The sequence below is a fragment of the Ranitomeya variabilis genome, chromosome 1 (assembly GCF_051348905.1).
Source record: "Ranitomeya variabilis isolate aRanVar5 chromosome 1, aRanVar5.hap1, whole genome shotgun sequence".
Lineage (NCBI taxonomy): Eukaryota > Metazoa > Chordata > Amphibia > Anura > Dendrobatidae > Ranitomeya > Ranitomeya variabilis.
In genome coordinates this window covers 845262347-845290037 of record NC_135232.1, presented here as the reverse complement: position 1 = coordinate 845290037, position 27691 = coordinate 845262347, and the positions used below count along the sequence as shown (strand labels likewise).

At 44.6% G+C, this 27691-nt stretch overlaps 1 protein-coding gene across 1 annotated transcript in view; it reads right to left on the bottom strand.

The window, feature by feature from the left end:
* Positions 1–25992, bottom strand: part of ABCG2 (ATP binding cassette subfamily G member 2 (JR blood group)) — a 164468-nt gene extending 138476 nt beyond the window's left edge. Inside the window, exon 1 of the mRNA XM_077276401.1 lies at positions 25895–25992. The gene's annotated coding sequence lies outside the window, so the exon portion shown is untranslated. The remainder of the gene's footprint in view (positions 1–25894) is intronic.
* Positions 25993–27691: the final 1699 nt, after the last annotated feature.

Here is a 27691-nt window from a genome sequence, read left to right as displayed (position 1 = left end):
GGAGCCCCCGCTCAACGTAGACCAACTCTGTTATTCCCTATTAAACCTTATATGTATAGAGGTAGAAAAGGTAGTAAAGAGCCAATGGCTAATACCAAGACCATATAGCCCAAAGTGATATGAAAGCCAAAACATACCCCAGGGACCAAAGATGGGTGTGTCAGTCCTAATCCAAATATAACAATATGCCACATAGAGGGCTGTGTATACAGCTCTGGCAAAAATTAAGAGACTACTGCAAAATGTTCAGTTTGTCTGTTTTTTCTCTTTATATGTATATTTTTGAGTAAAATGTAAATTGTTCTTTTATTCTGTAAACTTCTGACAACATGCCTCCGAATTTCCAAGCAATACATTTTGCATTTTTTTTCTGACAAAGAAAAATGATCAAAATTAAAAAAAAAAACACAGTACTTTCAGACATCAAATAGTGCAAAGAAAACAAGTTCATAATCATTTAGAAACAATAATACTAATGTTTTTACTCAGGAAGAGTTCAGAAATCAATAATTTGGGGACTAACCATGATTTTTAATCACAGCTTTCATGCATCTTGGCATGCTTTCCACCAGTCTTTCACACTGCTCCTGGCGCAAAAATTTAAGCAGTTCTTTGTTTGATGGCTTGTGACTAGCCATCATTCTCTTGATTACATTCCAGAGGTTTTCAATGGGGTTCAGGTCTGGAGATTGGGCTGCACATGACAGCGTTTTGATGTGGTGGTCTCTTCCCCGTATTTTTCGGACTATAAGACGCACCGTACCATAAGACGCACCCCAAATTTGGGGTGAAAATTGCAGAAAAAAAGATTTTTTATAAGATGGGGGTCCGTCTTATTGTCCGAATTTAAGATCTCTTACCTGAGGGCAGGCAGTGACAGAGCAGGGTCACAGGAGGCATGGTGGTGGCAGAGGTGAGGTGATGCTGAGGTGCGGTAGGCGGAACGGCGTGCACCTCAGCAGGGTCCCATCCTGCTTAGGTGGGCGACGCCATGGCCTGGTGTCCATGGGTAGGTTGCGGCAGTGCTGTGGCGGCGGCAGATGTGCGGTCACTTCCTCAGGTGGCGGCGGCCAGGGTCCCTTCCACATTTGAGGTGACGCCACGGCAGTATTGAAGGAGAGCAGCATAGCTGGGTGAGTCACGGTTTTCCCGGTGGTGGCGGGCTTACCGGCATTGTGGCGGCGACAGAGGTGCGGGGATGATGTGGCGCGGTGAGCGGTATGACGTGAGCAGGGTCCCGTCCACATTTGAGGTGAATCCGCGGCCCGGTATTGAAGGAGAGCAGCAGAGCTGGGTGAGTTACGGTTTTCCCGCTGGCGGCGGCCATCTTTCTGAGGCCACGCGTGCGCAGATTCAGTACTCTGCTTCCCAGGGCTTCAGGAAAATGGCCGTGGGAGGCCGCGTGTGCGCAGATGGAGATCGCGGCGGCCATTTTCCTGCGAACTCGGCTTCAGGAAAATGGCCGCCGCGATCTCCATCTGCGCACGCGCGGCCTCCCGCGGCCATTTTCCTGAAGCCCCAGGAAGCAGAAAACTCAATCTGCGCACACGCGGCCTCAGGAAGATGGCCGCCGCCACCGGGAAAACCGTAACTCACCCAGCTCTGCTGCTCTCCTTCAATACCGGGCCGCAGATTCACCTCAAATGTGGACGGGACCCTGCTCACGCCATACCACTCACCGCGCCACATCATCCACGCACCTCTGTCGCCGCCACAATGCCGCTAAGCCTGCGTTCCAACTATAAGACGCACCCCCCATTTTTCTCACAATTTTGGGGGGGAAAAAGTGCATCTTATAGTCGGAAAAATACGGTAATTTTTGCCAGAGTTGTATATGCTTCTCTGTCATGAATCCCAATGGCTAGGGATAGCAAGGGACAAGCAAAGTAATACAAAATTTCGGACGAGCTCTAGGGTGATGGAACCTGGGCTGACCGCTGCCCTACGCCTGACAAACGCAACTAGAGATAGCCAGGGAGCGTGCCTACGTTGGTTCTAGACGCCACGCACCAGCCTAAGAGCTAACTAGTACTGCAGAGAAAATAAAGACCTCACTTGCCTCCAGAGGAATGAACCCCAAAAGGTATAGTTGCCCCCCACATGTATTGACGGTGAAATGAGAGGAAGGCACACACATAGAGATGATATATATAGGTTCAGCAAATTGAGGCCCGCTGTAAACTAGAAAGCAGAACGATACAAAAGGGGTCTGAGCGGTCAGCAAAAAACCCTAATCAAAAAACCATCCTGAGATTACAAGAACCCATGTGCCAACTCATGGCACATGGGGAGAACCTCAGTCCACTAGAGCTACCAGCTAGCATAGAGACATAATAAGCAAGCTGGACAAAAAACCAACAACTGAAAATCAGCACTTAGCTTATCCTGAAAGATCTGGGAGCAGGTAGGCAGGAACCAAACAGAGCACATCTGAATACATTGATAGCCGGCAAGGGAATGACAGAAAGGCCAGGTAAAATAGGAACCACCCAGCCTCTGATGGACAGGTGGAAACCAAAGGCCGCAACCCACCAAAGTCACCCAGTACCAGCAGTAACCACCAGAGGGAGCCCACAAACAGAATCCACAACACTTCTCCATCCTGCCTGCGCTACCGTTGTTCAATACATACATACAAAAAAAAAAAAAAACACTTCTACTCACCTTCCCCCCTCCCTTGCAGCATGTCATTTGTGTTAAATATTTAAATAAAATGGCGCGGGAATCAGTGCATGTGCATACCGTGCATACCACGTTATCCGGCACGGATAACTGCTTAAAGCAGTGTGAAAGACTGGTGGAAAGCATGCCAAGATGCATGAAATATGTGATTAAAAATCATGTTTATTCCATTTTTAAACTCTTCCTTAGTTAAAACATTAGTATTGTTGTTTCTAAATGATTATGAACTTGTTTTCTTTGCATTCAGGTTCACTCTGTACGTATCTACTCTCCCTCTAATCTCCAAATGGCTGTCATATACCGACCACCAGGCTCAGCAACTGCCTTCATTGACCAATTCTCCACCTGGCTTCTTCACTTTCTTCCTGCTGACACCACCATCATCATGGGCAACTTTAAAATCCCTACTGACACCCGCCAGCCAGCAGCCTCCAAACTCCTGGCCCTTACCTCATTCTTTGCATTTACTCAGTGGTCCTACACAGCCACCTACACAGACGGACATACACTAGACCTCATCTTCACCCTCCTCTGTTCCCTATCTAATCTCTTAACCTCTCCCTTCCCCCTATCTGACCACATCTACTCACCTTCTCATCCTTGTCCTTCTCACCCGCCTCCCCTCATGTCCAGCCACTAGCACATCCTCGCAGAAACCTCGCACACCTAGACATTCACAGACTCTCAGGCTCTCTTCTACCTCTGTCCTCCATATCTTCACTCCACAACACGGACAGCGCCACCGTTTTCTATAATGCTACCCTCACATCAGCCATAGACTCAGCCACCCTTCTCATGCATGGCAAAGTGCAACAAATCAATAGGCAACCCTGGCACAACAATGTCATCAAAAGCTTCGACAAGCATCCAGGGTTGGAAAAAAAAACACCTGCCAGACGACTTTACTGCTTTCAAACAGGCTACACTACAAGCTACACTTGCCTTCAAATTAGCCCTCACCTCTGCTAAACAGACCTAATTCACAAACCTTGTATCTTCATTATCCTACAACCCAAAACAACTGTTTAGCACATTCAACTCTCTCCTCCACCAACCACTGCCACCTCCAACTCCCCTCATCTCTGCCGAGGACTTTGCCACTTACTTCAAAAATAAGATCGACCAAACAAGGCAAACCTTTACTGTTCCACCATCCCAACCACTCCATATACCAGACCTCTGTCCTTCCCTAATAACCTCCCTCTCCAACATCACTGAAGGAGAGTTTACTCACCTCCTTTTCAAATCATACCTCACCACCTTTGCACTTGACCCCATCCCTTCCCCCTGCTCCCTGACCTCACTAACACGCCCATTCCAGCCCTAACTCATCTCTTCAACCTATTGCTATCTTCTGATACCTTCCCCTCTGCCTTCAAACATGCCACCATCAAACCCATCCTCAAAAAAACTAACCTTGACCCAACTGCTATGCCCAGCTATCGCCCCATATCACTGCTCCTGTTTGCTTCCAAACTCCTTGAGCAGCATGTCCATGCTCAACTTTCCTCCCACCTCTCATCTAACTCTCTCCTTGACAACCTCCAATCTGGCTTCTGCTCCCACCACTCCACCGAAACTGCCCTGACCAAAATTACTAATGACTTACAGCCAAAGCTAACAGACAGTTCTCCATCCTCCCCGACCTGTCCTCTGCCTTCGACACAGTCAACCACTGCCTACTGCTACAGATTCTTTCTTCCCTTGGGATCAAAGACCTCATACCTTTCCGACTGCACATTTAGCATTTCCCACTTCCACACTACCTCTTCATCCCGCCCTCTCTCTGTTGGAGTCCCCCAAGGCTCTGTCCTGGGGCCCCTACTTTTTCCATCTATACCCTTGGCCTAGGACAACTCAAAGTCCCATGGCTACCAGTACCACCTGTATGCAGACGACACTCAGATCTACCTCTCTGGCCCAGATATCATCTCTCTGCTGTCCAGAATCCCAGAGTGTCAGCCATATCCTCCTTCTTCACCTCTCACTTCCTAAAACTCAATGTAGACAAAACCGAACTCATCATCTTTCCTCCATCTCACTTGTCTCCCTTATCCGACTTATTAAGGTAAACGGCATCACGCTCTCTCCCGAACCTGAAATCCGCTTCCCTGGAATAACTCTCGACTCTGCCCTGTCCTTCAAACCGCACGTCCAAGCTCTTACCACCTCCTGTCACCTCCAACTCAAAAATATTTCCAGAATCCATCCCTTCCTCAGCCCTCAATCTACTAAAACTCTTGTGCATGCTCTCATCATCTCCTGCCTTGATTACTGCAACATACTCCTCTGTGGCCTCCCCGCTAACTCTCTTGCACCACTCCAGTCTGTCCTCAACTCTACTGCCTGACTAATCCACCTCTCTCCTTGCTACTCTCCCAATTCCCCAACAAATCCAGTTCAAACTACTAACACTGACCTACAAAGCCATCCACAACCTGTCCCCTCCCTATATCTCTGAACTAATCTCCCAATATCTTGGCTCACGTAATCCTCAAACCTCTCAAGACCTCCTACTCTCCTCTACACTTATTCATTCCTCACACAACCGCCTCCAAGATTTCTCCCAAATATCGCCCATCCTCTGGAATTCCACGCCTCAACACATCTGTTTATCCACCACCCTCAGATCCTTCAGATGGAACCTGAAAACCCATCTTTATAGGAAATCTTACAGCCTGCAATAACCATTCTGCCGCCTCACCACCACCCGAGTTGCAGCCTCACCACCACCACAGCAGCTGCACCCCCGACCTTCTGTCTCTTCCCCATTATCCCGTAGAATGTAAGTCTGCAAGGACAGAGTCCTCTCCCCTCTGCACCAGTCTATCATCGTAAATTTGTTTACTGTAAACAATATCTCTAACTTTGTAAGTAACCCCTTCTCATGTACAGCACCATGGAATGGTGCTATATAAATAAATAATAATAAATATTATTATTATTTGAGGTCTGAAAGCACTGTTTGTTTTTTATTTTGACCATTTTTCTGTGTCAGAAAAAAAATACAAAATTTATTGCTTGGAAATTCGGAGACATGTCAGAAGTTTATAGACTAAAAGAACAATTTACATTTTACTCAAAAATATACCTATAAAGAGAAAAATCAGACAAACTGAACATTTTGAAGTGGTCTTTTAATTTTTGCCAGAGCTGTATATAATACGATGGGGCGGACGAGGATGGGGGAGCATATACCAGGAGAGGGGAACATATAATAGGATGGGGACCAGGATGAAGGAGCATATGCAAAAAAAAACCCATAACCTCCCTAACATCACTGAAGGGGAGCTTAATTGTCTCCTCTCCAAATCGCACCTCGCGCTCGACCCCATCCCATCTCCTCCCCAACCTCACCGCCACTCTTATCCCATCCCTAACCCACCTCTTCAATCTATCACTAACTTCTGGTACCTTCCCTTCTGCTTTCAAACATGCCACAATCACGCCTATCCTTAAAAAGCCAACCCTCGATCCCACTGCTATGTCCAGCTATCGCCCAATATCGTTGCTCCCATTCGCTTCCAAACTCCTGGAGCAGCACGTCCACGCTGACTGTGGAGACCTGTGTGTCTTAAATAGTGCCTTCCCCCCTGGGTTGAACAGGTCGGTCACAGTTTATTAATTACATCTGCAGAGAAAGGCAATTACATTTAGTAACGGGCGGCTCGTCGCCGAGCTCCTGTCCGTGATTGACATGCAATTTGGCCAAAGAGCGGTTACGAACCTTTGCCCGACTCCACTTCTTCCGCTGTGACTTAGTATCGTTAACGTGCCGTGCCTGCCAGAAATTTCCTCCCGCCTCTCATCTAACTTGCTCTTTGACAATCTATAATCTGGTTTCCGCCCCCATCACTCAACTGACACCTGAACAAAATTACTAATGACCTACTTACAGCCAAAGCTAACAGACAATACTCTATACTCCTCCTCCTAGACCTGCCCTCTGCTTTTGACACAGTTGACCACTGCATCCAACTACAGATCCTCTGCTCCTTTGGCTTCAAAGACCTGGCCCTATCCTGGATCTCGTCATACCTTTCCAACCGCACATTCAGCGTCTTTCACTCCCACACTACCTCCTCATCCCATCCTCTCTCTGTTGGAGTCCCCCAAGGCTCTGTGCTAGGACCCTTAGGGTACCGTCACACAGTGCAATTTTGATCGCTACGACGGTACGATTCGTGACGTTCTAGCGATATCGTTACGATATCGCAGTGTCTGACACGCAGCAGCGATCAGGGATCCTGCTGAGAATCGTACGTCGTAGCAGATCGTTTGGAACTTTCTTTCGTCGCTTGATCACCCGCTGACATCGCTGGATCGTTGTGTGTGACAGCGATCCAGCGATGCGTTCGCTGGTAACCAGGGTAAACATCGGGTAACTAAGCGCAGGGCCGCGCTTAGTAACCCGATGTTTACCGTGGTTACCAGCGTAAAAGTAAAAAAAAACAAACCGTACATGCTCACCATCTGATGTCCGTCCGGTCCCTTGCCGTCCGCTTCCCGCTCTGACTGTCTGCCGGCCGGAAAGTGAGAGCAGATCACAGCGGTGACGTCACCGCTGCACTCTGCTCTCACTGTACGGCCAGATCTGTCAGAGCAGGAAGCGGACGGCAAGGGACCGGACGGACATCAGATGGTGAGCATGTACGGTTTGTTTTTTTTTACTTTTACGCTGGTAACCACGGTAAACATCGGGTTACTAAGCGCGGCCCTGCGCTTAGTTACCCGATGTTTACCCTGGTTACCCGGGGACTTCGGCATCGCTCCAGCGCCGTGATTGCAACGTGTGACCGCAGTCTACGACGCTGGAGCGATAATCATACGATCGCTGCGACGTCACGGATCGTGCCGTCGTAGCGATCAAAATTGCACTGTGTGACGGTACCCTTACTCTTCTCAATCTATACACTTGGCCTGGGACAACTCATAAAGTCCCATGGATTCCAGTACCACCTTTATGCTGAAGACACTCAGATCTACCTCTCTGGCCCATACGTCACCTCTCTGCTGCCAGAATCCCGGAGTGTCTATCAGCCATATCCTCCTTCTTCTCCTCTCGCTTCCTCAAACTCAATGTGGACAAATCTGAACTCATCATCTTTCCTTCATCTCATAGATCTTCCTTACCTGATCTATCTATCGTAATTAATGACATCACGCTTTCCCCCGTACCGGAAGTCCGCTGCCTTGGAGTAACCCTTGACTCTGCCCTGTCCTTCAAACCGCACATCCAAGCTCTTTCCACCTCCTGTTGCATCCAGCCAAAATTATCTGCAGAATCCGTCCTTTCCTCAACCCCCAATCTACTAAAATGCTTGTGCAAGCACTCATCATCTCCCGCCTCGACTACTGCAACATCCTTTTCTGTGGCCTCCCTGCTAACACCTTTGCACCTCTCCAGTCCATCCTTAACTCTGCTGCCCGACTAATTCATCTCTCTCCTCACTACTCCTCCGCTTTCCCCATCTGCAAATCTCTTCATTGGCTCCCATTCCTTCAGCGTATCCAGTTCAAATTACTAATACTGACCTACAAAGCCATCCATAACCTGTCTATCTCTCTGAACATTTACTCTACGGTCCTCCCAAGACCTCCTTCTCTCGTCCACACTTATTCGCTCCTCACCCAACCAACTCCAAGACTTCTCCCGAATTTCCCCCATCCTCTGGAATTCTTTACGACAACACGTCCGACTATCAACCACTTTGGGATCCTTAAGACAGAACCTGTAAACCCACCTCTTTAGGAAAGCTTACAGCCTGCACTGACCCCGCTGCCTTCTCACCACTACCGAAGCTACTGCCTCACCAACACCGGAGCTGCTGCAACCCTCAACCTATTGTCTCCTTCCCCACCATCCTGTAGAATGTAAGCCCGCAAGGGCAGGGTCCTCTCCCCTCTGTATCAGCCTGTAATTGTTAGTTTGCTTACTGTAAGTGATATCTGTAATTTGTATGTAACCCCTTCTCATGTACAGTACCATGGAATTGTAAGGAGGTAAAACACAAGAAGATTCTGGGGGCGGTTACCTTCTCGGCTCTGTACCTGGAACCATTGAGCTGTGCTGCAGGTTCCCCAGGGGGCAGACTTAGAGACTGGGACAGGAAGGAAGCCGGGCAGAGAGCAGGAAAGGCACGCACGCAAGAGACAGAGCAGCGTGAGCAGCGGTCAGAGAAGGGTCAAGCTGCGCTCCGGGAGAGAGAGAGAGCTCTCGGTCAGAGGACAAATACAGGGAGATTGCCCAGAAAGACTGCATCTTGTGAGTACATGAAAGCGGACTCTGCTGTGACTGGAGAGGGGCGCTTTGAGACCCGTGCAGAGACTGCGACCCCCTGGTACCCGCGGTATCAGTACAGAGACTTAACAGTGCAGAGCCCCTGATTCCTGACTGTGCTGTAAAAGCTAAAGACTCAGAGCCTGTGCATATCACATTAACTCCCGAAACCCCAGGCAGCGGGCTTCTAGAGACTACTCAGCCCACGGACAACAGAGGGACGACAAGTGCCGCTGTTTCTCGGCACCTACGTTGGAGAAGACGACCCGTCAAGCAAGTCCTCATCAGACTGATAAGTGTTCTTTTCTCAAGAAAGCCTGCTTACTTCTGTTACATTGTTTGACTCCCATATTTTTCCACTATTTATTGCTAGTTATTTTCCATTGCTTCCTCCCTGCGAGGAGAACCTTATTCCTGTTATTAAACCCCTCAACTGTTGGTCTGTCTGTTCCGTGGTGACATACTCAGTACCTGCATACTATTACAGAATCAATGGTGCTATATAAATAAACAATAATAATAAAATATAATTGGATGGGGCACCAGGCTGGGGGTGCATGTACATATACCGGCTGGGAGGAGCATATACCAAGCTTGGAGGAGCATATACCAGGATGGTAGAGCACATACAAGGATGGGGGACCATATACCAGGACTAGTTGTTGAACCCGTTCTGGCGAATATTTTTATTGTCACACTTTGTGCTATGTTAAAGGGAACCTATCAGCGCAGGCACGATGGGGGAAGCATATAATATAATTGGAGTACTGATGGGGGAGCATATAATATGATGGGATACCTGGCTGGGGGAGCATATAACAGGCTGGGGAGCATATACCAGGCTGGTAGAGCACATACAAGGATAGGGGACCGCATACCAGGACTAGCTTTTGAACCAGTTCTACGCCCGGGTGACGAACGTTTTTATTGTTACATTTTTGTGCTATGTTAAAGGGAACCTGTCAGCTTAGGAAGGATGGGGGTCAGCATATAATATGATTGGAAGAAGTACTGATGGCGGAGCATATAATACGATGGGATACCTGGCTGGGGGAGCATATAACAGGCGGGGGAGCATATGCAAGGACTGAGGACCATATACAAGGATGGGGGACAGTATACCAGGACTAGCTATTGAACCCATGCTACACCTTGGTGGCGAGCATTTTTATTGGTGCATTTCTGTGCTATGTTAAATGGAACCTGTAACTAGAAATAACACTGTTAACCTGCAGATCTGTGATTAATCTGCAGGTTAAGAGCATTATTCTGCTGCCCGATGCCTGCATGCAGCCGAATACAGCGGGGAGAAAATTAGCTTATTATTACTTATTAACTTATTATTCTCCGCTGCTGCCATCCTAATATAATAAAGGCTTATTTTATATTAGCACTATTTTTTGTTTTTTGTGTCTTTTTTTATTTTTATATATATATATATACACTCACTGGCCACTTTATTAGGTACACCATGCTAGTAACGGGTTGGACCCCTTTTGCCTTCAGAACTGCCTCAATTCTTCGTGGCATAGATTCAACAAGGTGCTGGAAGCATTCCTCAGAGATTTTGGTCCATATTGACATGATGGCATCACACAGTTGCCGCAGATTTGTTGGCTGCACATCCCTGATGCGAATCTCCCGTTCCACCACATCCCAAAGATTTCATGTTGTTTACGCCAAATTCTGACCCTACCATCCGAATGTCGCAGCAGAAATCGAGACTCATCAGACCAAGCAACGTTTTTCCAATCTTCTACTGTCCAATTTCGATGAGCTTGTGCAAATTGTAGCCTCAGTTTCCTGTTCTTAGCTGAAAGGAGTGGTACCCGGTGTGGTCTTCTGCTGCTGTAGCCCATCTGCCTCAAAGTTCGACGCACTGTGCGTTCAGAGATGCTCTTAGGCCTACCTTGGTTGTAACGGGTGGCAATTTGAGTCACTGTTGCCTTTCTATCAGCTCGAACCAGTCTGCCCATTCTCCTCTGACCTCTGGCATCAACAAGGCATTTCCGCCCACAGAACTGCCGCTCACTGGATTTTTTTTCTTTTTCGGACCATTCTCTGTAAACCCTAGAGATGGTTGTGCGTGAAAATCCCAGTAGATCAGCAGTTTCTGAAATACTCAGACCAGCCCTTCTGGCACCAACAACCATGCCACGTTCAAAGGCACTCAAATCACCTTTCTTCCCCATACTGATGCTCGGTTTGAACTGCAGGAGATTGTCTTGACCATGTCTACATGCCTAAATGCACTGAGTTGCCGCCATGTGATTGGCTGATTAGAAATTAAGTGTTAACAAGAAGTTGGACAGGTGTACCTAATAAAGTGGCCAGTGAGTGTATATATATATATATATATATATATATATTTCATATTGTTATATATTTATTTGCTTGGTCCTGGTAACGGTCCTTTGATTTTAATATGCAGCCGAATACAGCGGGGAGAAAATTAACATTATTCTCCCTACCAGCATTCAGCTTCAGTCATGGACAGCCGACCTCAATGTACAGAGAGTGTCAATCAGGGCTTGGGGCGCGGTTACAGCGGTCGCTCTGTGTACTCAGAGCAATGACTGAACCCTCCATGACTGAAGCTGAATGCTGGCGGGAAGAATACTGGTCAGCATAATAAGGCCGTTGACATGCAGATTAACTGCATATCTGCAGATTAATAGCATTATTTCTGGCAACAGGTTCCCTTTAATTTTGTAGTACAATACTTCAATAAAATGGGTCCGGAGTTGGCGCATGCGTCTACCGTGCTATCAGTCGCCATTTTATTGAAGATACTGTACTTGCAAATTCGCAGACACAGTGTCTTAAAAAAAATTGGGGCCGGAAATGTACCAATAAAAATGTTTGCCACACGGGCGTAGAATGCGTTCAATAGCTAGTTCACTATAATGATGCAGATGGAGACACTTTGTACTCTGTCTGGCCTATTCTCCTTTTTTACCGGTGGAAGACAACACATAACCTAGGAAAGGGATCTCCTCAACCGAGAACATACACTTCTCGGGTTTGACATACAATTTATTGTCACGGAGTATATGTAAGACCTGCCTGACATGTACCTGGTGTGACTCAAGGTCAGGTGAATAAATTAGCAGGGAGAAAACTACTGCTTGGGCGCACGGCAGGGCTCAGAAGGAAAGGAGCGTCATTTGACTTTTTGAATGTAAAATTTCCTGGAATCATTAGCGGACGTCATGTCTCATTTGGAGTGCCCCTGATGTGCCTAAACAGTGGAAACCCCCAAAGTTTACCCCATTTTTGAAACTAGACCCCTTAAGGAATGTACTTAGATGTGTGGTGAACACCTTGAACCCCCAGGTGCTTCATGGAGATGTGAAAATAAAAAATAACATTTCCCCCACAAAATATTATTTTGGCCCTAAATTTTGCATTTTCATAAAGGTAACAGGAGAAATTGCACCATACAATTTGTAGTGCTGTTTCTCTTGAGTACGCCAATACCCCATATGTGGGGCAATACTACTTTTGAGGCACAGTGCAAAACTCAGAGGAGCATTATTGGAGTTCAGATTTTGCTGAAATGGTTTGAGGGTGCCATGTCACATTGGCAGAGCCCCTGAGGTGCCAGAACAATAGAAACCCCCTATATGTGAACTCATTTTACAAACTACACTCCCCAATGAATTCATCTAGGGGTGCAGTGATCGTATTGACACCACATGTGCCTCATAGAATTTTATACCACTGAGGGGTGAAGGAAGAATAAATTACATTTTCACCACTAAAATGTTGTTTTAGCCCCAAGTTTTTAATTTTTCTAAGGGCTAATAGGAATTTTTTTTACAACAAACTGAGGTCCATTTTTTCCTGAGTGTGCCAATAGTGCACAGTGCAAAGTTCAGAAGGCAAGGAGCACCAGATTTTACTGTTATGGCTTGCAGGTGCCATGACCCAATGGGAGAGCCCATGAAGTGCCAGCAGAGCTCCCTATAAGTGACCCCATTTTACAAACTACACCTCTCAATGAATTCATCTAGCGGTGCAGTGATCATATTGATACCACGGGTGTGTCACATAATTTTATGCCATTGGGCAGTAAAGAAAAAAGAACTACAAAAAGGAGAATAGGCCAAAGCGCAGACAACCACATTTTTGTGCACCACTCTAAAGACAGACATCTCTGGACAGAGACCAGATAGAGTGTAGAGTAACTCGGCTTCCTCATTATAGTGTATAGATCCCTCAGGGATTTCCACTGAATCAAGTATTTTGAAGATTTAGATGTAAACCCCGATGTAAGAGCTATAGAACACAGGATAAAGTTGAGCCATGCCTAAAAGTGATCCAAACTGTTATCTTCCCCAAGATGGTACTGATAAAAACGTAAACTTAACCCACAAAAAACAAGGCCACACTAGTGTCTTTGGCCTGTTAATGGAAAAGTAGGAGTTTTCCACAGTGCTGGTAGTACAAAGGCTCTGAAAAAGATACATGGCGAAATCTGTATTCACAAATCTAAATGCTCCCCTCCCTTCTGAGCCCCACAGTGTGCGTAACTGCAGATAGAATCAACTTGCTTGGCATTACCCAGAAGGGTGTAATTTCTAAAATGGGTTCACTAGGGGTATTTCTGCTGTTCTGTCACTTAACAACTGTTCTAAGGAAATCTGCACCCCAAATTCATACAGTGCTCCTTCCCGCGTTGCCAAACAGTATTGTAGAGCCGGGGCATTGCGAGGTCAGGAGAAATTATGTAACAAATTATGGGGCCATTTGTATCCATTTTGCCTTGTTAAAATGTAAAATCTGGGGTTAAAACAAAATTTTAATGGTAAAAATACAATTATTTTTTAAACCCTCCCAAAGGTCTAAAATTCTGTGAAACAACTGTGGTGTCAATATTCTCACTGCACCCCTAAATGAATTAATTGAGGGGTGTAAAATGGGGGTCTGATGTTCAAACACCTGAGGGCTTCAGCCAATGTGGCATTGCATTCACAAATCATTCCAACAAAATCTCCATTCCAATAGTAGTTTCCGACCACATACTGCGAGTAACAAATTATGTGATCCATTTTCAACTCTTAGCCCTTTTAAAATCTGAATTCTACATTTTTGTGGAAAAAAAAGTCATTTTCAATTTTTACAATCCAATGTTATAAAATTCCATGAATCACCTGTGTGTACAAGGTGCTGAGTACACCCATAGATGAATTCCTCGGGGGTGTAGTTTCCAAAACGGGGTTTCTGCTGTTTTGGAATCGCAGAAGCTCAGCAATTGTGATAGTGCATACGCAATCTATTCCAGCGCTTCCTCCCTACCTTACAAGTAGTTTATAACCACATATGGGGTATCAGCAAACTCAAGAGAAATTGCTCAATAAATTCTGGGGGCCATTTTCTCCTGTTACCTTTGTCAAAATGAGAATTTTTTTGGCTAATTTTTCAAGGAAAAATTGTAATATTTCATTTTCAGGGCCCAATAATACAAATTTTAGTGTCAGTGGGTTCACTCGTAAATGAATTGCTTGAGGGGTGTAGTTTCCAAGATGGGGTAACATGTGAGTGTTTTTGCTGTTTTGGCCTGTCAGGGCCTCTGCAATTGTTATATGGTATCTCCAATATACGCCAATTTGCACCTAAAAATCAAATTTTGCTCCTTCCCTTCTGAGCCCTGCCATGTCCTGATCTTTCACACCCCAATAAGTTTGCTAAGTTGGCAGATGAGGGGGGTGCCAGTACAGGTGTAGCACTGCTGCAGCCAGGCATGTCCTCTGAAAGCCGGAGGAGTGACTGCTCCAGTAAGGAGGGAAATAGGAGAGCAGGGCAGGCCAGACAGGTGCTGGTAGTGGGGGACTCAATTATTAGGGGAACAGATAGGGCAATCTGTCACAAAGACAGGGATCGTCGAACGGTGTGCTGCCCACCTGGTGCTCGAGTCCGACACATCGCTGATCGGGTTGACAGGTTATTGGGAGGGGCTGGTGAGGACCCAGCGGTCATGGTGCACATTGGCACAAATGACAAAGTTAGAGGTAGGTGGAAGGTCCTTAAAGATGATTTCAGGGAATTAGGCTGCAAGCTGAAAGCAAGGACCTCCAACGTGGTATTTTCTGAAATACTGCCTGTACCACGTGCCACGCCAGAGAGGCAACGGGAAATTAGGGAGGTTAATAAGTGGCTCAAGAATTGGTGTAGGAAGGAGGGGTTTGGGTTCCTGCAGAACTGGGCCGACTTCTCAGTTGGCTACAGGCTCTACGCTAGGGATGGGCTGCACCTCAATGGGGAAGGTGCAGCTGTGCTGGGGGAGAAAATGGTTAGAAGGTTGGAGGAGTGTTTAAACTAGGGAATGGGGGGGAGGGTATTCATTTTATAGGTGGGGAAGATAGTGCAAATAGAGACCTGGGCACAAATAAGGAAGTTGGGGGTGGCGGAGGCATGGGGGGTGAGGTTAGAACAGTTAGTAATTTAAGAAAGAATAGAGGTACAGAGAGGAACATCAAGTGCATGTATACTAATGCCAGAAGCCTCGCCAACAAAATGGACGAATTAGAACTAATGTTGTTGGAACATAATTATGACATGGTGGGGATATCTGAGACATGGCTGGATGAGAGCCATGACTGGGCTGTTAACTTGCAGGGCTATAGCCTTTTCAGAAATGACCGTACAGATAAGCGAGGGGGTGGGGTGTGTCTGTTTGTAAAATCGACCTTAAAACCCATCCTGCGTGATAATATAGGTGAATCTAATGAAAATGTAGAGTCCCTGTGGGTGGAGATAAGGGGAGGGGGAAAAAATAATAAATTACTGATAGGGGTTTGTTATAAATCTCCAAAAATAATGGAAGCAATGGAGAATATCCTTGTAAAGCAAATAGATGAAGCTGCGACTCAAGGAGAAGTCATTATTATGGGGGACTTCAACTACCCTGAAATAGATTGGGGAACAGAAACCTGCAGTTCCAGTAAAGGTAATCGGATTTTGACAACTATGAGAGACAATTACCTTTCACAACTGGTTCAGGACCCAACAAGAAGGGGGGCACTGCTAGACCTAATATTAACCAACAGGCCAGACCGCATATCAAATATAAGGGTTGGGGGTCACTTGGGGAATAGTGATCACAAAATAATAAGTTTTCATGTCTCCTTTAATAAGATGTGTAGTAGAGGGGTGACAAGGACACTAAACTTCAGGAGGGTAAATTTCCAATGGATGAGAGAGGATCTTGGTGCAATTAACTGTGACGATATCCTGAGACATAAAAGTACGGTACACAAAGAAAATTGGAGACATTTATTAGCATCCTGGATAGGACCTGTGCACAGTATATACCGTATGGGAATAAACATACTAGAAATAGGAGGAAACCAATATGGCTAAATAGAGCTGTAAGGGGCGCAATAAGGGACAAAAAGAAAGCATTTAGAGAATTAAAGGAAGTAGGTAGTGAGGAGGCATTAAATAAATACAGAAAATTAAATAAATTATGTAAAAAGCAAATCAAGGCAGCAAAGATTGAGACAGAGAGACTCATTGCTAGAGAGAGCAAAAATAACCCCAAAATATTCTTTAACTACATAAATAGTAAGTAACTAAAAAATGATAGTGTTGGCCCCCTTAAAAATAGTCTGGGTGAAATGGTGGATGAGGATGAGGAAAAAGCCAATATGCTAAATGACTTTTTTTCATCAGTATTTACAAAAGAAAATCCCATGGCAGCCAATATGACTAGTGATAATAATTCCCAATTTAATGTTACCTGCTTAACCCAGCAGGAAGTACGGCGGCGTCTAAAAATCACGAAAATTGACAAATCTCCGGGCCCGGATGGGATACACCCCCGAGTACTGCAGGAATTAAGTATAGTCATTGATAGACAATTATTTTTAATCTTTAAAGAGTCCATAATAACAGGGTCTGTACCACAGGACTGGCGTATAGCAAATGTGGTGCCAATATTCAAAAAGGGGACAAAAACAGAACTCGGAAATTATAGGCCAGTAAGTTTAACCTCTACTGTGGGTAAAATCCTGGAGGGCATTCTAAGGGATGCTATACTGGAGTATCTGAAGAGGAATAACCTCATGACCCAGTATTAGCACGGGTTTACTAGGGACCGATCATGTCAGACTAATTTGATCAGCTTCTATGAAGAGGTAACTTCCGGTCTGGACCAAGGGAACCCAGTAGATGTAGTGTATATGGACTTTTCAAAAGCTTTTGACACGGTGCCACACAAAAGGTTGATACATAAAATGAGAATAATGGGGATAGGGGAAAATATGTGCAAGTGGGTTGAGAGTTGGCTCAGGGATAGGAAACAAAGGGTGGTTATTAATGGAGCACACTCGGACTGGGTCACGGTTAGTAGTGGGGTACCGCAGGGGTCAGTATTGGGCCCTCTTCTTTTTAACATATTTATTAATGACCTTGTAGGGGGCATTCAGAGTAGAATTTCAATATTTGCAGATGACACTAAACTCTGCAGGGTAATCAATACAGGGGAGGACAATTTTATATTACAGGCTGACTTATGTAAACTAGAAGCTTGGGCTGATAAATGGCAAATGAGCTTTAATGGGGATAAATGTAAGGTCATGCACTTGGGTAGAAGTAATAAGATGTATAACTATGTGCTTAATTCTAAAACTCTGGGCAAAACCGTCAATGAAAAAGACCTGGGTGTATGGGTGGATGACAAACTCATATTCAGTGGCCAGTGTCAGGCAGCTGCTACAAAGGCAAATAAAATAATGGGATGCATTAAAAGAGGCATAGATGCTCATGAGGAGAACATAATTTTACCTCTATACAAGTCACTAGTTCGACCACACTTAGAATACTGTGCACAGTTCTGGTCTCCGGTGTATAAGAAAGACATAGCTGAACTGGAGCGGGTGCAGAGAAGAGCGACCAAGGTTATTAGAGGACTGGGAGGTCTGCAATACCAAGATAGGTTATTACACTTGGGGCTATTTAGTTTGGAAAAACGAAGACTAAGGGGTGATCTTATGTTAATGTATAAATATATGAGGGGACAGTACAAAGACCTTTCTGATGATCTTTTTAATCGTAGACCTGAGACAGGGACAAGGGGGCATCCTCTACGTCTGGAGGAAAAAAGGTTTAAGCATAATAACAGACGGGGGTTCTTTACTGTAAGAGCAGTGAGACTATGGAACTCTCTGCCGTATGATGTTGTAATGAGTGACTCATTGCTTCAATTTAAGAGGGGACTGGATACCTTTCTGGAAAAGTATAATATTACAGGGTATATATATTAGATTCCTTGATAAGGCGTTGATCCAGGGAACTAGTCTGATTGCCGCATGTGGGGTCGGGAAGGAATTTTTTTCCCCATGATGGAGCTTACTCTTACCACATGGGTTTTTTTTTGCCTTCCCCTGGATCAACATGTTAGGGCATGTTAGGTTAGGCTATGGGTTGAACTAGATGGACTTAAAGTCTTCCTTCAACCTTAATAACTATGTAACTATGTAACTATGTGCCTAAACAGTAGTTTCCAATCATATGTGGGATATAGTTGTACTCAAGAGAAATTACAGAAGAAATTGTAGTTTTCTTTGGTTGCCCTTGTAAAAATTATAAATTTTGGGCAGCTAGATCAACAATTTAGAGGGAAAAAAGCGTAATATTTCATTTTCAGAGCCCAATGTTATAAAATTCAACGGATCACCTGTGGGTTCAAAGTGCTCAGGACATCCCAAAATAAATTCCATGACAGGGTGCAGTTTCTAAAATGGGGACACTTATGAGAAATTCTGCTTTTTTGGCACCTCAGGGGCTCTACAAACATAACATGGTGTACTTAATCTCTTCTAGACAAATTTGTGCTCCAAAAATCAAATAGTGCTCCTTCCCTTCCGAGCACAGCCGTGTGCCCAAACAGTAGTTTCCGATCACATATGGGGTATCAATGTATTCAGAATCAGGAGAAATTGCACAATAAATTTGGTTGTCTCTTTTCTTCTTCTACCTTGTTAAAATAAAACATTTGAAGCTTTTAGTAAAAGTTTTCATTTTTTTCTTCCATTTTGCGGAAAAGGATTAAATATGTCTAAAAGATAACGTGATATTGTCTAGTTTCAATATCATACATCTGACCCGTGTACTCAGGAATCAGGATTCAGAAATAAAAGGGATGCAATATTAAGTAAAACCACTAGGTGCCACTAAAACACATCTTAAAACACAGCATTTACAGTGTTCTAAAAAGTGCAGTAACATCAAGAATCTGAAGTAATGCAAATATTCATTTAGGAGGAAATCGTCACTTCCTTTACATGTAGGATGTACTTAGTTCTTAAAAGGGATCTGTACTAATGTTTAATTAGGTCGTACATGTTGCAGTCACAGTTTGCAATATAGTATTTATAAGACCGGGGTCGTGCGAGAGAATCGGGCCGATTATGGTAATGAAATGATCAGGTTCCGTCGCATGACAGAATCGCAGCACAGATGTGGGGAAGATGGAGAACAAAATGTCTCCATCTTTTCCATTGACTCTGTGCAATTACATAGGACTGCACTCGGATGACATGTCTGCAGTGTACGAGGGTCTAAAGCAGAACCCAATAGGTTGTCTGTCAGCGTAGCTATAACAAGCCTGACACCGACAGGTTCTTCTATAGTGGAAAGAAACAAATAATGTATAAAGTATGCAAACATATGGAAAATATTTTACTAAAACTATTATGCAAATGTAAGGCTAAACAAAGTACGGTATATATTCTTTAAGCTAACCCCTTAAAGTCACTGCCAATTTTCATTTTTGCGGTTTCAATTTTTACTGCCCTTTTTCAAACAGTTTTTTTTTTTTTTTTCATCGACATAGGCACATGAGGCCTTGTTTTTGCAGGACGATTTGTAGTTTTCAATGCTACTATTCACTTTACCATATACAATAAGAAAAAGTGGCAAAAGAAATTCCAAATGTGGTGAAATGGAGGGAAAAAATGCAATTCTGCCATCAGTATTTGGTCAGTATTTTACCTCAGTATTTGTAAGCCAAAACCAGCAGTGGAACAATCAGAGGAAAAGTATAATAGAAACATGTCACCACTTCTGTATTATCACCCACTCCTGGTTTTGGCTTACAAATACTGAGGTAAAATACTGACCAAATACTGAATGTGTGAACGTGGCCTTAAGTACATACTCTCATTCAGGCTAATGTATACTGTGATGGAGTCATTATTCTTTGTTGGGGGGATTGAGGGACGGGGGTGTACAGTAGGGTAACCATACTGGAGGCATTCACTGTGGGGGTACCATACTGTGTTTGGGGCACTTGTGTTGACATCATACTTTATTATCTGTATTATTTTCAAGGTTATTATTCTTTGTTATTACATATTTAAATTAGGCAATTGGACCATATGCTTTTTACTACTCTTACAGAGCATATTATATTATTCCAATATTTTATTCTAAGATCTATTAATTAAAATGTTCGGTACTTTGTTCGTGGACCAAACCCCTTTAACTTTGTTTCCATATCAAAAGGTCATCATTATATTGGATAATACAGAATAAGGTCTTCAGTTGTTGACATTGTTTTAATAAATGTTAAGGTCGGCCTATGACTTTGTTCAAGCTTTTAATTTTGTCCCTCTATGTATTTGAGGTTGACATCTCTCGTCTAGGGTCATGTGAACGGAGCTGTGCAGCAGTGTCCTGCCCAGCAGTTAGCAAGGAGTCACTGTGGAGAGCTGCAGCTCCATGGATTATGAGAGGCCATGTGCACACGTAGGTCGGGTCCTCTGCGGGTTCTCCCGCAGCGGATTTGATAAATCTGCAGGGCAAAACCGCTGCGGTTATCCCTGCAGATTTATCGCGGTTTGTTTTGCGGTTTCCGCTGTGGGTTTACTCCTATACTATTGATGCTGCATATGCAGCAATATGCAGCATCAATAGTAATGTTAAAAATAATAAAAATTGGTTATATACTCACCCTGTGACGTCCCGATCTCCTCGGCGCTGCACGCGGCAGTCTGGTTCCAAAGATGCTGTGCGAGAAGGACCTTCGTGACGTCACCGCAGGCCCTGCTCGCACAGCAACCCTGCGACCGGACGACCGCGTGCAGCGCTGAGAGGTGAGTATATCCATTATTTTTTATTTTAATTCTTTTTTTTTTTACACAAATATGGTTCCCAGGGCCTGGAGGAGAGTCTCCTCTCCTCCACCCCGGGTACCATCCGCACATGATCCGCTTACTTCCCGCATCGTGGGCACAGCCACATGTGGGAAGTAAGCGGATCAATGCTTTCCTGTGTGTGCAGAATCGCCGCGATTCTGCACAAAGAAGTGACATGCTGCGGGTTTTAAACCGCTGCGTTTCTGCGCGTTTTTTCCCGCAGCATGTGCACAGCGGATTGCGGTTTCCATAGGGTTTACATGTAACTGTAAACGCAATGGAAACTGCTGCGGATCCGCAGCTGCAGAAACGCTGCGTTTCCGCGGTAAAAACCACTACGTGTGCACATAGCCTGAGAGTCCTGGCAGCTGAACAGCAGGAATGAAGTTTGGCTCAAGAGTTTGGCTCCATACAAGCTCGGCACACACAACACCTACATACACTTTTGGGGCCTGATATAACTAAATATGCTTCTGATTTCATTAGACCAAGCAATTCAATCAGTAAATAAATAACCCTGGAGATTTACTAAGCGTAATGTACCAGAATTCTGAGCCAAAACACATCCCGTGTACTACATTTATTAAGCTTTTTTTGACAATTCTTTTAACTCGCTCGGCAAGGAGCCAAAACCTACTGTATTTGAAACAGTAGCAAGGCTTGAAAAATGACACATTGTGCCACAATATGGCACAAGTAAGACAGTAGGTTGTGTAGCCAGTTTAAAGATTTGCCGAATGTATCAATCAGCATGAGCCTCTTTGATAATTTTTAGACTGCCTAGTCTAAGTTTACGATGTCTAAAAATTTGACAGAATGAATACATCTGCACTGTTGTTCCATCTGGCCAGGGGCGGACTGGCCATCGGGCAGTTCTGGCAAATGCCAGAAGGGCAGTAGTGGGCCGCTCGAGTGTGCCGCTGTCGGCACACTCCCCCCGCTGTCGGCACACTCCCGGCCCCGCATTCAACTATACCGGCGTCATAGACGCCGGTACAGTTGAATGCAATGATGGAGGAGAGAGCGTCTACTGACGCTCCCTCTCCCATCATTCCCCGCTCTGCCTGCCGCTGACACTGCGGGTGCGCGATGACGTCATATCATCGCGCACCTGCTGTGTGACCGGGCGGGCAGACTGCAGCTGCTGAGACCGGAGCCGGGAGCAGCGCGGGGCAAGAGGAAAGGTGAGTAGAGTGTTTTTTTTAAATTATTATTATATATCAATGACTAAGTGATAACTGGATTGTGGGGCTATTGGGGGGCTGCATTACATTCTATGGGGCTGGGCTGCATTACATTCTATGGGGCTGGGCTGCATTACATTCTATGGGGCTGGGCTGCATTATATTGTATGGTGGCTGTGCTGCATTACATTCTATGGGGGCTCGCTGCATTATATTGTATGGTGGCTGTGCTGCATTACATTCTATGGGGCTGGCTGCATTACATTCTATGGGGCTGGGCTGCATTACATTCTATGGGGGCTGCACTGCATTATATTGTATGGTGGCTGTGCTGCATTACATTCTATGGTGACTGGCTGCATTACATTCTATGGGGGCTGTGCTGTATTACATTCTATGGGGCTGTGCTGCATTATATTGTATGGTGGCTGTGCTGCATTATATTCTATGGGGACTGGCTGCATTACATTCTATGGGGGCTGGCTGTATTACATTCTATGGGGGCTGGCTGTATTACATTCTATGGGGCTGTGCTGCATTATATTGTATGGTGGCTGTGCTGCATTATATTCTATGGGGGCTGGCTGTATTACATTCTATGGGGGCTGGCTGTATTACATTCTATGGGGGCTGGCTGTATTACATTCTATGGGGGCTGTGCTGTATTACATTCTATGGGGGCTGTGCTGCATTACATTCTATGGGGGGCTGTGCTGTATTACATTCTATGGGGCTGTGCTGTATTATATTGTATGGTGGCTGTGCTGCATTACATTCTATGGTGACTGGCTGCATTACATTCTATGGGGGCTGTGCTGTATTACATTCTATGGGGCTGTGCTGCATTATATTCTATGGAGACTGGCTGCATTACATTCTATGGGGGCTGGCTGTATTACATTCTATGGGGGCTGGCTGTATTACATTCTATGGGGCTGTGCTGCATTATATTGTATGGTGGCTGTGCTGCATTATATTCTATGGGGGCTGGCTGTATTACATTCTATGGGGGCTGGCTGTATTACATTCTATGGGGGCTGTGCTGTATTACATTCTATGGGGGCTGTGCTGCATTACATTCTATGGGGGGCTGTGCTGTATTACATTCTATGGGGCTGTGCTGTATTACATTCTATGGGGACTGGCTGTATTACATTCTATGGGGGCTGGCTGTATTACATTCTATGGGGGCTGGCTGTATTACATTCTATGGGGGCTGGCTGCATTACATTCTATGGGGTTGTGCTGCATTACATTCTATGGGGCTGTGTTGCATTACATTCTATGGGGGCTGTGCTGCATTACATTCTATGGGGTCTGTGCTGCATTACATTCTATGGGGGCTGGCTGTATTACATTCTATGGGGGCTGTGCTGTATTATATTCTATGGGGGCTGTGCTGCATTACATTCTATGGGGGCTGGCTGTATTACATTCTATGGGGGCTGGCTGTATTACATTCTATGGGGGCTGTGCTGTATTACATTCTATGGGGGCTGTGCTGCATTACATTCTATGGGGGGCTGTGCTGTATTACATTCTATGGGGCTGTGCTGTATTATATTGTATGGTGGCTGTGCTGCATTACATTCTATGGTGACTGGCTGCATTACATTCTATGGGGGCTGTGCTGTATTACATTCTATGGGGCTGTGCTGCATTATATTCTATGGGGACTGGCTGCATTACATTCTATGGGGGCTGGCTGTATTACATTCTATGGGGGCTGGCTGTATTACATTCTATGGGGCTGTGCTGCATTATATTGTATGGTGGCTGTGCTGCATTATATTCTATGGGGGCTGGCTGTATTACATTCTATGGGGGCTGGCTGTATTACATTCTATGGGGGCTGTGCTGTATTACATTCTATGGGGGCTGTGCTGCATTACATTCTATGGGGGGCTGTGCTGTATTACATTCTATGGGGCTGTGCTGTATTACATTCTATGGGGACTGGCTGTATTACATTCTATGGGGGCTGGCTGTATTACATTCTATGGGGGCTGGCTGTATTACATTCTATGGGGGCTGGCTGCATTACATTCTATGGGGTTGTGCTGCATTACATTCTATGGGGCTGTGTTGCATTACATTCTATGGGGGCTGTGCTGCATTACATTCTATGGGGTCTGTGCTGCATTACATTCTATGGGGGCTGGCTGTATTACATTCTATGGGGGCTGTGCTGTATTATATTCTATGGGGGCTGTGCTGCATTACATTCTATGGGGGCTGGCTGTATTACATTCTATGGGGGCTGTGCTGTATTATATTCTATGGGGGCTGTGCTGCATTACATTCTATGGGGGCTGGCTGTATTACATTCTATGGGGGCTGTGCTGTATTATATTCTATGGGGGCTGTGCTGCATTACATTCTATGGGGGCTGTGCTGCTTTACATTCTATGGGGGCTGGCTGTATTACATTCTATGGGGCTGTGCTGTATTACATTCTATGGGGGCTGTGCTGTATTACATTCTATGAGGACTGAGCTGTATTACATTCTATGGGGGCTGTGCTGTATTACATTCTATGGGGGCTGTGCTGTATTACATTCTATGGGGACTGAGCTGTATTACATTCTATGGGGGCTGTGCTGTATTACATTCTATGGGGACTGAGCTGTATTACATTCTATGGGGGCTGTGCTGTATTACATTCTATGGGGGCTGTGCTGTATTACATTCTATGGGGACTGAGCTGTATTACATTCTATGGGGGCTGTGCTGTATTACATTCTATGGGGGCTGTGCTGTATTACATTCCATGGGGACTGAGCTGTATTACATTCTATAGGGGCTGTGCTGTATTACATTCTAATTACATTCTATGGGGACTGAGCTGTATTACATTCTATGGGGGCTGTGCTGTATTACATTCTATGGGGGCTGTGCAGCATTACATTCTATGGGGCTGTGCTGTATTACATTCTATGGGGGCTGTGCTGTATTACATTCTATGGGGGCTGTGCTGTATTACATTCTATGGGGACTGAGCTGTAATGCTGGATACAGCTGTAATTACAGTATATGTTATATAGTCGTGTTACACTCCCCTCACTTCTTGTAAGCTACAAGTGTACAAAGATATTATACAGTCACCATGTGACAAGTGGGCCTGTGTGACTTCAAATGCCAGAGCTGAATTTTAGTCCCAGTCCGGCCCTGCATCTGGCACTGTATTGTGGAGCATGTCTTCTACTAGAGAATATCTTCTCAATATGGTGCATCATACATGGCACACAGGTTACCTTTGGTTCTACAGTACAGAGCCACAGGGATGCCGTGCACCTTTTAACTGCCTGGAATGCAGCACTGCCATGTGCATGAGGCCCTTTAGATAATACACATTTTCATAAAATGATCTAAGTTACTATCAATGAATATATATTAATATAAATATGTCCATGGAGTTAATGATCTTTTTTTTTCTTACATGAAGTTCTCATGCTTCTCCTAGTAAATGTGCAGAGATGTTCTCCTCTTTCATGTAGTTATGAGCCAGTTGTGCATAAAATTTATATAAAGCCAATAAACACTGTATGATAATGGCATGGCTGTAATAGTATTGAATGTGAAATATACCGGCATTTTCCACTCACCAGAGCATATTCCTTGCTGCTTCTCTCTACTCCGCGGGTGATAGTGGTGCCTTCTCTAGATGGCCAGGCCACATCTGACGTTTGTAATCTCTAGAAAGAAGCGCTGACGAGAATATTATCAATAAGAAACAGCAGTGAGCTACAATTTAGCCTGACATAGAGTTTACAGCATGGTAGACAGATGGGCACATGGGAAAACCAGGAATACACTGCTCTTTAGGCAATTATTGCAAATGTATATAATTTAAGCAGTGCTGTGAACGTTTTAGAGGAAGTTCACACAGGGCGTTTTTGCTGCTTTTTTTCTGCAGCAAAACCTGATTTCTTGGCAGGAAAGAAGCTGCGGCAAAAAAGCAGGTTTAGGTGCATTTTTGGTGCGTTTTGTTCATGCTTTTTTTGTCTCTTTGTGCATGCCAATAAAGTTGAATACCCCAAGAGAAGAAAAAAATACTTCCTGTAGATAGATAGAATGAATAGATAGAATGGATAGATAGAAATAGATAGATAGAATGAATAGAAAGAAAGAATGAATAGATATAGAATAGATAGATAGATAGATAGATAGATAAATAGATGATAGATAGATAATAGATTGATAGAATGAATAGATAGAATGAATAGAGATAGATATAATGGATAGATAGATAGATAGATAGATAGATAGATAGATAGATAGATAGATAGATAGATAGATAGATAGATATAATGGATAGATAGATAGATAGACAACAATAATAATAATCTTTATTTTTATATAGCGCTAACATATTCCACAGCGCTTTACAGTTTGCACACATTATTATCGCTGTCCTTGATGGGGCTCACAATCTAAATTCCCTATCAGTATGTCTTTGGAATGTGGGAGGAAACCGGAGTACCCGGAGGAAACCCACGCAAACACAGGGAGAACATACAAACTCCTTGTAGATAATAGATAGAATAGATGAATAGAAAGATAGATAGATAGATAGATAGATAGATAGATAGATAGATAGATAGATAGATAGATAACCTATGGTAACCTCTTCACTGGCATTTTCCCACGGTCCAGAGGTTACCTCAGGTCAGGCTGTGAGGGAGCGCAGGCTCAGTGACGTCACCCGCGGTCACTGAAGTGGCGCTGGCAGCATCTCCTCATTCATCAGTGGTTTACAGCCGGGACGGTAGCATTAGCACTGCTCCCGGTTGTAAACTTTATCTCCCCCAGATATGGATTACTGCGTGGAACACTCGTTATATTGAACTGCATCGGAACAGGGAGTATTTGTGCTGGTTTATTATTTTATATTTTATTACAGGAGATTGATGGCGTCGCATGGATTAGCTGAATAATAAAATGGAAAAACTGTGTGGTGTTTTATTTCATTAAAGGACTTTATTCTTGCTGTGTCTTTATTTAACATGTAACAACTATAGGATTAGTAATGGATAGGTGTCTTATAGATGCTTTTCCATTACTAAGCTGTGGGCTTAATGTCACTGGCGACATTAACCCCACAAATATTACCCGGCATGCCACCACTACAGTGCAAGTGGGAAGAGCTGAGCAAATCGCCAGAATTGGTGCATCTAACTGATGCGCTTTCCTGGGCAGCTGCGGGCTGCTATTTAAGGCTGTGGGGGACCTATATTAATGGCCCCTTACCAACCTGAGAATACCAGCCCACAGCTGTGAGCTTTAGCAAGTCTGGCTGTCAAAAATGGGGGAAACCCCATGCTGTTTTTTTTAAATGATTCATTTAAATAATAAAAAAAGCATGAGGGCCCCTCTATTCTTGATAACTAGCCTTGCTGAAG